The sequence below is a fragment of the Miniopterus schreibersii genome (genome assembly GCF_964146895.1).
Source record: "Miniopterus schreibersii genome assembly, chromosome: 17".
Taxonomy (NCBI): domain Eukaryota; kingdom Metazoa; phylum Chordata; class Mammalia; order Chiroptera; family Miniopteridae; genus Miniopterus; species Miniopterus schreibersii.
In genome coordinates, this window is record NC_138117.1 from 9,285,031 (window position 1) to 9,297,658 (window position 12,628).

The following is a 12,628-nucleotide window of genomic DNA, read 5'->3' on the forward strand; positions in this document are numbered from 1 at the left end:
CCCAGGAGCTCCGGGCCGCCAAGCTCTTCTATTAAATTCCTGGAGCAAAACGGGACGATTCCTCCCGGTCACTGCTCCTATTCGGCCCACTCCTAGGAGCTCCGCGAGATGTCGGCTGGAAGCCACGCATCTTTATGACATCGTAACCTCTGGGGTCCCTTCCACTCCTTCTCCACGTTTCATGAAGATTAATCATTTCGCTCATCCCAGTTGGGCTCAACTATTCTGGAAAGTCTGGTGTGAGGACACCGGACGTTGGAGTCCCCTGGATGACCTTCAGGGAACAACGAGTGTATCATTTTAGGTCACCTGTCCCGAGGAAGTCCAGAGAACTGGACTATTTTTTACAAGTGTGGTTTTATTTGCTTCATGCCTTTTAATATATATAAATTCCATAAGACATGGAAACACCTCACAAATCAAAATCACTTTTTAGGTGGGGTTAGCCAACCTGAATAGATAGGATTAGTAGAGGGCCTAAGTAAAAATTAATTTGGTATTATTTTTCTTGCAGTGATTCGAGCGTTGAAACTAAATTCAAAGTCATACCACAAGTTAGAGGTCACCAATGTTTGCCAGAAGGGACCAGTTTTTTTCAGGAATACTATCTTGTGAAGTAATGAAAATTGTTGATCTGGTTATAGATCTGACCCAGTGTGTATAAATAAAACCAGCTTTCTTTTTCTTCTATAAACTGATGAGGCTATAAAACTTATATAGTTATGTCCACTGTGTTTAAATGCTTTACAAGATTTGTTTTATTTTATCCTTGCTATGGCCGCAAGTTAGAGAAATTAATATTGTTAACTCCATTTTGCAGACAAGAAACTGAGGCTTGAAAAGGTTAACTAAGTCCCAAGGTCACCCAGCCACTAAGTGGAACATTTGTTATTCAAATCGAGGCGCTAGAGTCCAAGTTCAGAGCCATCACACCAAGTAACTTTTCCGTGTTCTTGCCTTTCACACATCACGTGAGTATTTCATCTACTGGTCTGTAAACTCCACACTAAGAAAAGTCAGTGTTCAATTCAATTCTAATCTATCCGATGCAGGAATTTTTTAAAAGTTAAGTGGCTGCATAACAGTGGCCCACAGCAGAACTCGCACGGGCGTGACAGGTCAGCAGTGACCGAGGAGAATTTCAGAGGTGCTTGTACGAGCTCTGGTTCTCATTAGCAGTTCATTGAGAAGCATCCTAAACACAGACAGGCACTCGGGACTAAATGGAAAAAGCAAAGGCCACTCTCTCCAATGGAAACCGTCTAAAAATCGTCCTGAATAAATTGTTGCATACCTAACAATTTTCTCCTGGTGTTTATTACAGGATGTTGCCAAAGGATGCCTAGTTGGTGCACAGCCAAAAGTTCTGCAATTTCCCTCTGATCTGAAAACATGCTTGTCAGATTTTCTTTTGCGTCATCAACTTTTCCAGACATCACACACTTGAGTCAATTAAAAGAAAGTTAATTGGTATTTTTTTCCTTTGTCAAATTAAATCATTCCATATGGAGGGGTCTGCTGATTGCTGGAGATATCTTTCGGGAAGGTGAAAGTTCAGAGGTGAAGGCCAAGAAACTATTTTACTCCTTTGGAATAAAATAAGTGATCACTTTCTAAAAATAAGGAATGTCATTTTAAAATAATCTAGATGCCAACCCTTGGAAAAATAATCTTTTGAGTTGCCTAGGGCTTTATTTCAACATGCCCAGAGAGGAAATAAGTAGAAGTGATCATCATAGAGAAGTCATCCTGAGAGCTTGCTCTCTTTCTTAACTGTTTAATCATGTTATTTTACACATTACTTTACATCCTTTATTTAACTCTTAAAATACAGGCTGGGAAATTGGGCTATTTTGTGGTGAATTTATGTAAATTTCAGTTAAAAAATATTCAAGTGTTCAAATAACTTTTTAACCTTTCTTACGAGCCCTCTCATAAGAGGGTTCTCTGCATTTCTTCAGGTGGTTCAGGGACAGAAATGGTTATAGGTTCACTATGTTGTTGTTTTTTACATCAAAATACTAGGTTGCACTGGTAATTGTTATTTTAAAGACTTATTACTAATAAAAAACTACTATTTATTTTATTTACCATGTATATTTTGCTGGAATGTGAAATAAGATTATACATTTCCCCCTTAACACTTATAATAGTCTTATGAGGTAAAAATTAGTCCCATTAGGAAACTGAGGTCTAGACAGGTTAGGAAATTTGCTCAAGGTCACACAGCTTTAACTGGCAGGGACTCAACCCTTTCTCTGTATGTGAAACAACTGTCTCCCAAAGCTCATCTATTTATGCTGAATATAGTTCTTAGTGTAGGCACAGAAATGATAAAAAAGTTATATTTACTGGGAATGAGAATTGGCTTGAAGTTTTGACAATTTAGAGACACAGCCAAACTACTGACCTGAATGGAAAGGAAAGAGTATGTAGAACGGGAGTTTTTAAAGGTTATTGTGCCTGTCCTGATGCAGAAGAGAGGGGTCCCTGGCTTCAGGAGGAAATGTGCATAGGAAATGTGCCCGAAAGAAGGTTCCTGAGAGAACACTGAGGAGCAGATCCTGAACCGGGAAGCGTCCTCCTCTCGCCAGAATTCTGTTCCAATGTATTATTTGGACTCTGATCATCATGTAGGAATTTTTGGCACCATTTGTTTAAAAAAAGAGAGAAGTGTACTCCACTGTTACTAGATTCTGCACCAACGGAAGAACTTGACTATCTTTGGGAAAAAAGATTTTATGCCTTGAAATTTTTGTTCATGGAATTTATCTTTAAAATTATTTTTATTCATTTCTGTCCTAAAATTTTCCTCGGTGCAGATATCCTCTAAAGAAGACTGGTAGAGATTTCTGGAATATTTTTGGAATATTCTTGGAATACTTAGGATATTTTTGGCACATGCTTGTGCCATAGTGGCAGCAGTGACGATAAAGGGATGTGGAGTGTCATGGACCCAGCTGTAGCTCTCATCACAATGCAAAAAAGTTAAGATCATGTTAAAGGATTAAATCAGATCACATTGCTCCCTGTTCAAAACTCTCCCCTGCTTCCCACAGGCCTAGCGCAAAACCTAAATCCTTAAAACACACCTTAAGGACCTACAGGCCGTGGCTGCCGCCAACTTCTGCAGAGTCCTGGGTCGCTCCTGGCACTGGCTCTGCCACATGGTTCCTCTCTCCCTCCCTGGTACGCCACACACACGCCTGCTCCCTGCTGTGGGACACTGTCCCAGAGCTGCTACCTAGCTCACGTCGTCATATGAAAGTCCCCTCACGGTCCCCTTCTCCCTGCTGTCTGACCATGTTCCCTAGGACGGCCCGCACCCCCTGCCCTTTCGCTCTCACATCCCACCCTGCTTTATTGCCTTAATAGCATCTTTAGTTATCTGAAACAAAATTAAATGATTAGATAACCATTAAATTACTGATGCGTTAGGCCTTTCACAGAAAAATACAGAGTTAGCGATGCAGAGACTGTCATTCTTGTTTCCAGCCTCACGTTTACTCACTGCGTTCATTAACAAGCAAACACACACGTTTCGGAAGCGGCCTCTAACCCCCTCTCCACGCTCCCAGCAGGGCTCTGGGGCTCCGGGTGTCAGGGTGAAAGGCTCAGAGAAGGGAAGAGTTGCTCCCTTATCAACCTAATCCTTGCCCCCTAAATCAGTATTTCCTCTCCAGGGTTGTTGACATGAGAACATCCTCTGCCTGCGGGAGAAACATCATCTCCAATGGGCCTTATTTATTATCCATGACATATTTTTTCTATCTTATTGCCGGGCTCCCACAGCCTCACCCTCCCCTCTGCCCTGCACTGGGCTTTGCTGTTGTTCTGCCTCGTTTATGGTCAGATTTCCAAAAATAATCCTGGGTAGTCTGCTGTTTGCCTCAGCTCCTGCTAAAATGTAAATAGGATTCCCTCCTTCCCCCAGGCCGCAGATGGGAGCTCCCAGATACACACTCGCATGCAACGCCTTCTTGTAGCACTGGTGCAATTATTGGCTGCGCTTTTTAGACGCACACTTAATTGGTGCCTGGTCCCTGACGATCTTGTCTTCCTAAACTGAGTCTTCCACGACTCCTGGCACACTTGTAATAGTTGCTGCTCAGGGGGGCTTACTGGCCTCTAGCTGGGGATGACACTCTCACTTCCTCCATTTAGGGAAGCAAGAGTCAAAGAGTGGGTATCGCTGGTTATTTTCCTGATTTTTGAGGAGCCCTTCAACAAACGTTGGAAGAGTTTTCCTTTCTCCTTCCTTTTTTGGAAAATTTCAGCCTGCTCTTTGGGAACCAAGCCCCAATTCCCACTTACTGATTTATGAAGGAGAGCTAAGAGCTTCATGCAAGAGAACCCAGGGAACTTGCCTCACTGTCCCAGCAACCTGGGGTGTTAACGATGAATAAATTCGGTCCAGATGTTCGGGATGTTGCAATCAGCATTCAGGGCGGGACGGAGTCATGGACAAGACCTTAGGATTGTAGAAAAATAAAAATACTTGAGTGTGTTCACCTCTCACTGTTCATTCAATTTCATATCAGAGTGACTAGCGTGAAACTGAGGGTTTGACACCATGTTGTCCCAACCGAACTGTTCATTCCTTGTGACAAAATGCTGACTTTGTTCTCAGCTCTCCATGGCACCACCACAGCATTTTCCACACGCTCGGTGCTCCATAAATATTGACTGGTTGGAATTTCAAGTGTCATAACTTAGGGGGCTACTGGCTCCTTATAATTACATCTGTGAACTACAAATGTATCTAAAATTGGATTTCCACCCTGAAACATTTCCATTCAGCGTCTGGTCCCAGTTACACAGCAAACTCTTAAGGTAGAAGTTATCCTTTTTTTTTTTTTTTTTTAATAGCTCCAACTCTATTATTTAAGGCCAATAAATAGTGGTTAATAATGGAGAAGTCTTAAATTTCAGGCATGTTTCTACAGACTAAACCTAATAATATTATTAAGTGGATGGAAGGAGATATTTGTTTTAGCCATAGCCATTGAGTAGCCAAGAGAAGCACACATACCATGCCCAGCAATGGTTTTGTGGTTGAATTCTTGCTTCCTTTAACATAGGAAGTGGTACTTAGAATAATAATTTTTTTTCTATGGTTATAGTCTACCTTTTAAATAACAGATATTTGTAATATTTTAAATCAGGTTACAGATACTTGGGGATAGACTGTTTTTAAGAATGATGATAAATTAAAGCTCTCCTTAATGAAACTGGTACTATTGTTAAACACTGATATATCTATAATCAGTTCATTAAAAGGTGAGTGAAATGAACCTTAGACAATAAACTAAGTACAGTAAACTGGACAAATTTCTTCCTCTGAAACAATCAGAATATATATGATTTCATCAAGATATAATATTTCAGTTCCACTCAGTTCCCTAAACAGTCACTTAGCTTGTGCCAAATACTGAATTTGGATCTATGTTTACAAATATAAATAAAACCTAGTTCTTACTAGGGGGGCCTACAAGAGAAAAGTGGTTTCAGAGCGGGGTTTCTATACCAGAGGGGGTTGGTCTGCAAGACAAGTCTTTGATTATAGAAAGAAATATTGAAACTTCTGTGTCTGTTTATAAAAGAAATAAAAAAATTAAATAATAAAGAAGAAATTAGTAAAATATAAAAGTTAACCCTGGCAGGTGTGGCTCAGTTGGCTGGGCATCTTCCCAAGCACCCACAGGTTGCCAGTTTGATTCCTGGTCAGGGCACATGCCTGGGTTGCAGGCTCGATCCTGGCTGGGGGTGTGCAGGAGGCAGCCGATCAATGTTCTGCTCTCACATCAATGTTTGTTTCTCTCTCTCCCTCTTCCTTCCTCTCTCCCTCTAAAAATCAATATAAATCTTTAAAAAATAAACCAAAGTTGTCCAATGCAAAGACATTAAGATTTGCTAACCATCCACAGGAGCCCTGGTTCCTTGACTCACATGCAGCACGAGGAATTTTAAAGAAAGTGGTCAGGACATAAAAACAAATGTCTGTACCTTAGTGTAATGTTTCAAGTCCTAGGACACTCAACCAGACCTTACAAAATTTTACTAAATAAAACAATTGATGTTCAAGACACTCTTTTGAGGTTTGTTACTTAAAGATGAAAACCAGGAAGACAAGTACTTTTAGGGATAGGCTTATTCTACCTGCCACAATAAAATGGCTAAAGTAATATTCAGAAAATAATATAAAAACATTGTTACATATTTAAATGCCTTCTTTTGTCATAAAATCATTGAAAGCGCAAGATTGATACAGATGAATAGACACGAGTACTAGACAGAAGCCACCCAACTTGGAAATTTCGCAGTGTGGTTGGAAAAAGGCACAAATGTTATTAACATGTCTCAGCCGATGGCATTTTCTCCATTCTATCTCAGTAATGAAATACATAAAGAATTCCCTATTTTATAAACCACCACAGGAAAGATGTAGCAGAGATGATGCTTTCTCAGCAGAAAGTCATTTTGTTAATACAAACAATGTTTTGTGGAAATAACTGTGAAGTGTAACCACTGATGAAGCAGCTGCTCTTTACTGGAATATTTCACAAAGGTTCCAAGGAAATATTGAGCTGAGAACATAATTTCCTGAATCCTTCATAGGTAAGCTATTTATAAAAAAGGGTGCATAGGTCTAGAAATGCTTAGAGCGCATAAGCTCTTAAAGAATATCCTGTGTATTAAAGCAAGGCTGCTAAAGATAGTGTAGAATTTTAAAAATACTCTGAATTGAGATAATGAGAGTTATGAAAATCTTTTGTATAAACATGTCACCATTAGAGAGAGAAAACACTTTAAAGAAACTTTTAATAGTGTTGTTGGACTTGAAGCTAATCTACATACTTACGCTTCCACATAAAAGAGTATTCTAAGTTTGTGAGGAGAAATGGATATTGCTAATATGATAACAAATGGATACATTTTTTTAAATTGGATAAATTTTAAACAAAATTGATATTCAAAGAGATATTTGTTATGAAAAAAATAAGTTTGAAAAAGGAAGTTAAAAGATTTTTCCAGGTTAAATTATTTTGTTTCTGAAACTGAGTGTGTTTACTTTAAAACATTAATCTCAACACAGTTTTAAAAGTTGGAAATATTTTTTTCACTTGTAAAAAAGTCTTGCAGCCCTGGCTGGGTGGCTTAGTTGGTTGGAGTGTTGTAGTTGTCCTATATAATCTCCTGGACTGTGCATGTCATGGATTTCACTCCTGTCTCCAATCTCTCGACCCAGATTTAAAGGGCTCATGTGATTAGGTAAAGCCCATACCGACAATCTGCCCTGAGAACGGCCAGGAGCTGAATATGGTCCCCAGCTTACATCAAGCCAGAAAAAAGAACTTCAGTCCTACAACCTCAAGAACTTAATTCTGCTAACAATGAGCTTGGAAGTGGATCCTGAACCCCAGATGAGAATGAGGTCTGCTGAAGCCTTTTTTTCAGCCTTGTGAGATACTGAGCAGAAAGCTCAGTGCAATAATACAAAAGGCCAGGACAGTTTGAAATAAACAGTTTGATAAAATGTTTTTGGAACAAACAAATAAGGCTTTAATGTTAGAAAACAATAAAGCACTGAAATATTTTAAGCCAAATATATGTTTCCCACTGAAATAGTAATTGTGAGAACCAGATTGAGTTTGCGTTTAATCACTCTTAAGAACACGTGAGACTGAGTTACATGGTTTACAGGACTAAGAATGTGGTGAGTCTATATAATCAGGAGGGAGGGAGTTTGGAGTGTAGAAGGGCAGCAGGGAGAAGGGGCTGAAGCAGTGAGAGGAATGTTGAAATGGAAGAGTAGAGGGATAGTGGAGCAGCAGGGAACAGGGTCTAGGCAAATGCAACCACTCCACACAGGGTCCATGTATGTTGTGGGGACTCTAGAAAAATCAGATGACTTGGTTAATCTGAGCTATTCTGAGGTTACGGTGTGGGAGCACCCTCTCACGCGGAAGAGCAGTATGACTTGGCTGCTCTAATTCATTTCACTGCAGGTTTATCAGCTGTCCCTGCCCCCCAGAAAATGTCCTTAGTCCCTGTGGTCATCCCCAAAATCGCCCCTCAGAGAATGGTAATATTTTAACTACTCTTCTCTAGCACAGAGTGGGCACAGATCCTTCTCTCAATTATCTGTAGTATATTTGATTCTAGCCGGGCCCATTCAACAAAACTTTATAAGGGGAAGCATATTAATAACAAAAATGAACTGCAACCCACCACTGGTATTTAGAGGACGGCTTTGAGAGACCACCAGTTCCATCGGTCCTCGCAGAGGCTTCTCTGTGACTGTTCTTATACCACTGGCCTTCATCTTAGTGGAGACATCTCTCTTTCTTAAGGATATATCTTGATATCAGTAGCCTTATGTGGGTTTGGGTGCTGCCAGAAGTAGAGTGTGAGAAAATGACTTCAAGGCAAGAAGTTTATTTGGGAGGGGATTCCAGGAAACACTAAGTGATGAGAGATAAGACATGGAGGAGACTAAGACGATAGTGTGCTATGGAGCTCGCTGCCAACGTGAGCAACTGGAGCTCATTTCTGCTGGGAAATCTGAAAGATAGTATGGGATGCGCCTCAGGGTTACCTTGACTAAGGGGGAAAGAAGCTGAGGTATTTGTCTACAAACACCAATCATCTGTTGAAGCCTGTTTCTCGAGACATTAACTATACGGCACTTCTAGCTCACCCCAGGTAGATGCTGAGCATGTTCTCCTGGCCAGAAACAAACAAACAAATCAACCAACCAACCAACCAACCAACCAACCAACCAACCAACCAACAGGCACACAAAAGCCTCCTCTTGTTTGAGAATGGCAGGTTTTCCCAGTCAATGGCCTTTGCTGTGTAGAGATAAATGCTGGGGGCACCAATACTGTCCCCTGCGCGACTTCTCAGAGCCTCGTGGCCTAGAGACAGCCAATCAACGCAATTTCACGGATCCCTGTCCATACACCAGGCACCCTCTTCGGGTGGCTCATCCCCCGTCTTAACCTACAGTCCCACAAAAGCAATAATATAGAAACGTTAATAGCTCAAGAGAGACTACAGTGGGGGCTTTTGTCTTTTTGCACAATAGTGGAAATTCCCAGGTGTCCCTTTCCCCATTCCACCGTCTGAAGACATGCTGTCACCCTGCCCTCTGGGTCTCAGGCCCCTCCTGGGGTGAGCTCAGGCCAGTGCTGCTGCTCTCTGAACACTTGAGTCACTGCGCTAATCACTAGTTTGGACATAGGCCACTCAAATATTATCAAACGGGTTTGTCATGCTAGGATCCAGTGCTTGTTTCTGTTTTTCCTTATACTTTACACAAAAATCTTTAATTTTGAAGAAATGTAATCCACATGATTCTCATTAGTATATAATCTGATGTTCCTTTTACATGAACTCTTTGATGTTTAAAAAATATGCCTTTGTAATCTTTCTGTTGAAAGCAGGAAGGCATTTTTCTTAAAACATAAACTCTCAGGGGGAAAAAATGACTTGGGAGATCATTTTGAGCTTCTCCTGTTTTCATTCATGTGTCATCCATCCACCCACCCAACCAAACCTGACTTACCACCTAAGCGATCTCAGTATTATGTTGGGTCCTAGAAACATAGAGTAAAATAACACACAATAAAAACTCAAGGAGTTTATAGTCTGGAACAGAAAAAGACAGAGCAAATCACTGAGATTCAGGAATGTTATGGGCACAATATTTGGTTCTAGTAACACAAAACTAATTAAATTTGATACCTGCTCAAAAAGTTCATTATCTGGAGAGGGAACAAGTATGTTAACAGTTGACTAGAATGCAAGTCAAGCTGTGAAAACCCTGTAATACAAGTAGAAGTAAAATGCTGTGGGGGGCACAGAAGAAGGGTGAGTAATTGAGTTTGGGGAAATTCGGGTGGACTTCAAAGAGGAGGCACTTTTTCCTTGGTGTGAACATTCACAGGCACACATGTTGTGGATTGAACTAGGCCCTGGATGTTGTAAAGTGACCTAGGTGTGGCAGAGGGAAGCTGCTAACCTGTGATGCTATTAATTATTCTGACACATGAAAATCACTGGAAAAAGTGGATCCGTCCATTCACATTCGTGATTTCCAATCTCAATCAAATGTTTAATAGCACTTGGTAAAGTTGGAACTCCTCTGGTCAGTCAGTTCTCCGATTACCTTAAGCGGCTATTCTGAGCCTATTTTCAAACACTATTTAATGGAACTGCCTATGGTCTCATAAAGTTCCCTTCCCTTCCACTTCCTCTATAAAATAGAGGCCCTTAGGTGGCTGCTCTTCCTATGGCAATTCATTCCCTCTTAGGTTTTTTATTTCTTAGAGGAAGAGATGTTTCTCCTGTTTGGACGAAGGCTCCTCTCACTCCCCCCACTCTGAGTCCCGGGCCCCCAGCCACCTCAAATGCTTGCTTTGCTCCCTCATGGCCTTTCTGGCCCTCCTTTCGACCTCGGCTCTTCTAAAGGCTCATTTTCCTCAGCCTGGGGATACACTCACGCATCTCTCACCCTGCAAACCGTCCTATCCTGTCCCTGTCCCTGTCCCTCTAGGGTGCAATCTCTGCCCATTCTCAGCCACATTCTTGAAAGTATCATCTTAAACCAAAGCTTCTCAAGCTGTGATGTTCATCCGAGTCATTCGAGGGTCGTGTTAAAATGAAGATTCTAATTCGACAGCCTGTCGGGGGCCCCGAGATGCTGCAGTTCTCACCAGCCTCCAGCCTAGGACGCTGTTCGAGAAATTCTCCCTAGCAAGGGCCCGTCGAACTCTCTTCATCTCCTTGCTTCCCACTTATTCAGAACCCTCTTTTTTTCTGGCCTCTAACACTACACCCCGAATGCTGCCTTATAAAAATCACCCATTTCCCCTTCACTTCAAAATCGGATGGCCACTCTCAGCTTCTGGGCGAGTTCCCGGGCCGGTTCCTGGGCGGCCGAGGCCTACCTGTCCCCTCCGTCCTGAATTCTCCTGCTGGCCCACTCCTGACATTTTTTTATGCTCCCAAGCTCTACCGACTTCTATTTCACTGTTTGCTCTCCTGAAACGATCTCACCCAGTGGCTCTCATTTCTGCCCAGACGCTGCAGAGCCCAGCGCCTCCCACTCCGGTCCTGCTTGAGCGCAGGCCCACGCGTCCGATGCCACCGAGTCCGAGCACCTCAGGCCCAGCGTGTAAGACCTCGCTCCCCAGCCACTCCCTTCAACCTGCGCCACCTTCCAGCTAATCCACCAAGACCCAGAAACACGGAACGACCTTGACCTCGCCCCCACCTTCCACCCGATCATTAGGTTCCTCTGATTCTTTCTCCTTAGTCTCTCTCCAAACCCCACCATCACTGCACAGGTCAGGTCCTCGTCGTAAGGGCTTGTCAACGGCACCCCCACCGGGCTGACCCTCCCCAGCCTCGCCCCCGCCGCGCAGGCTGATGGCAGCGAGGACAGCCGTTCTAAAGGGCGCACAGCCCCGCGGGGCCTCCCTCCAGCAAGAAGCTAAGGCCTGAGCTCGGGAGCGCGACCTCCAGCCTCATCTCCTGCCGCCCCTCCCTCAAATAAACTTTACGGTCCACGCGCGGGGAACGACTCGGAGGTCCCCGCAACGCCACGACTTCTGACATCTTTATGCCTTTACAGGTCCTCTTCTGTCTCCCTGCGAAGTGCCAGTAAACTTTCAAAACGAAGCTTAGATCTCATCTTCTTTGAGGTGCATGATGTAAACTGAGGGAGGCCTACATGTTTCTTTTAAATTTAAAAACATGTATATGTAAAATGTGCTATTGGGTGGTATTACTCATCTTGACACACACCATTGTCACACACAACTACACACAACACGGCCTTCGGGGGGCTTCCTCCCTCGTCTCACGGCTCCTGCTGCAACTTCCACAGACGCACGTCAACTCCAGTAATTTAAAACTTTTCTACTGCTCATTAATGTCTACTTGTTTTTCTCACGAATTGTGCATTTCTTACGCCCTAAATCATCTGCATCCCTCGTACCTTCCTAACGCTTCATCTGGATGCCAGTAATTGTTCAATATATTTGTTAAATATAATTCACACTCTGCCATTAAAGCTATAAAAGAGTTTCCTAAAGGAAAGGCTTCTGGGACCAGAATCCCACATCCTTTCTCCTAATGGGAACATGCGAATTAACCTGGAGCCTTAACGATTCCCCTCTCTAACTTTTTACGTCATTTTTTGGTGTTTAGATATTGCATTAAAGTGCACACAAATGAATATTTGTTGCTTACAATATTTTATTTTAAATCCATGTTTAACTTACAATGGTTTAGCACTTTTTAAAGTTGATTCTGGTTCCTTACACGTATCTAGAAAAAAGATGCATTTAAAAATTTTTGATTTATGTAAGAGAAACTTAGGTGGAGTAGTCACAGCTCTGGTGCCCTCTAGCTCCCACCATCACATGCCCATGGACTGCCCCTGAGGGCCAAGGTAGAGCGGATGGGCGGGCGGAGGCAAACTGGTCTTATGAGTGGATGAAGCAGGAGTGGGCCTGTTAGCCTTTCACATTCCAATGAGTTAATATGTCTGATTTTGAGATTGTTTTTCCTGGGTTAAAAGGCAAAGCCCTGGGAGATAGTGAACCTCCACCATCAT